Here is a 1526-nt window from a genome sequence, read left to right on the forward strand (position 1 = left end):
GCTCTCAGGACTCTGTCTGTCTCACACATGTTTCCTCCACTCTGGGTAAGGCTAAGTCTATTAGTTCTGAAACTAGCCGGCCTCTGGTCCTTGCCAAAAACAGTCACACAATTTTTTTCTCCCACCGTTCCACATTCGGTGGCCTATGCCGCCCCCTCGTGGCCGGCGAACACACGCTCACTCTTCTCTTCTCCCCGCCGGCAAACGGCGGACGTAAGAGAAGACAGGCAGCATGAACCACGTCACAAGCAAGGGCATCTCGCTCCCGCCTTGTCTCAGTTTGAATCCACCAATCACAGCGGCGTGATGAGCGCTGTGTTTGGCTCCGCTGAATCTTGCCTCGATTCATGCTCACGTACGGCCCCGGAGGCAACTCCTCCCGGGCCGCATTCAAAACAACGGCGCGCAGGGCTCCCCGGAGCTCCTGCACAGCCCTTTCGAGCAAAGCCTCCCATGGGTCACACGAGAGACCGTGACGGCGGCGAAGGCTCTGAATGGATTAGTTGCTATGACAACCGTTCTACAATCGGCGCATGCGCGAGCTCTCTCAGAGGCAGCTCCGTCTGGGAACACACTTGTCCTATGGACAAGTGGATGAAAAGCTTGATAAAAACGGGTTACAGGCTGCAGTTTGCAACCAAGCCTCCCCGGTTCAGCGGGATCCTAGAGACCCGTTTGTCGTCTCCACAGCAGGATCTCGCTCTTCAAGCAGAGCTTCAGGAACTCCTAAACAAGGATGTTATTTCCAGAGTTCCGAGCGGGAAGGAATACGAGGGTTTTTATTCCCGATATTTCCTTGTCCCCAAAAAATCAGGTGCGATGAGACCGATCCTGGATCTCTTGTTTTTTCAACAAATTCATACTGAAAAGACCTTTTCACATGTTGACAACCAAACAGATGCTCACATGTGTTCAGGAAGGCGATTGGTTCACGTCAATCGACCTGAAAGACGCCTATTTTCATGTCCCGGTCATCCCGGCACACAGAAAATACCTGCGTTTCTCTTTTTAGCAGACTCAGTACCAGTACAACCGTCTGCCTTTCGGTTACGCACTGGCACCACGCACCTTCTAAAAATGTGTAGAGACAGCACTGCAGCCTCTGTGCTCAGCGGGAATGAGAATCCTGTTTTATCTGGACGACTTGCTCCTGCTGGCTCCATCCAGACAGGAAGCAGCGTCACAGACGGAGAAACTGTCAGCACACCTCAGGATGCTGGGTTTTTCCATAAACTGGAAAAAGAGTTCTCTCATTCCGGCCCAACTCATTACGTATTTGGGTGTGGATCTGAACTCAGACACCATGACAGCTCATCTGTCTCTAACCAGAAAAGAGACTCTGCTGTCATTGTTAGCACAAGTTAGACCCTGCAGGTCAGTGACAGCTCTAACCATCATGCGTCTCCTAAGCATGATGTCAGCAGCCCCCGCGGTGGTTCCGCTCGGATTGCTACACACGAGACGCTTACAGCGGTGGTTCTCTCGGCTGAAGATCGATCCGATATGCCACAAGCGTAGGATTGTAT

The sequence above is a fragment of the Austrofundulus limnaeus genome, unplaced genomic scaffold (assembly GCF_001266775.1).
Source record: "Austrofundulus limnaeus strain Quisiro unplaced genomic scaffold, Austrofundulus_limnaeus-1.0 Scaffold2838, whole genome shotgun sequence".
In the NCBI taxonomy this organism is placed as follows: Eukaryota; Metazoa; Chordata; class Actinopteri; order Cyprinodontiformes; family Rivulidae; genus Austrofundulus; species Austrofundulus limnaeus.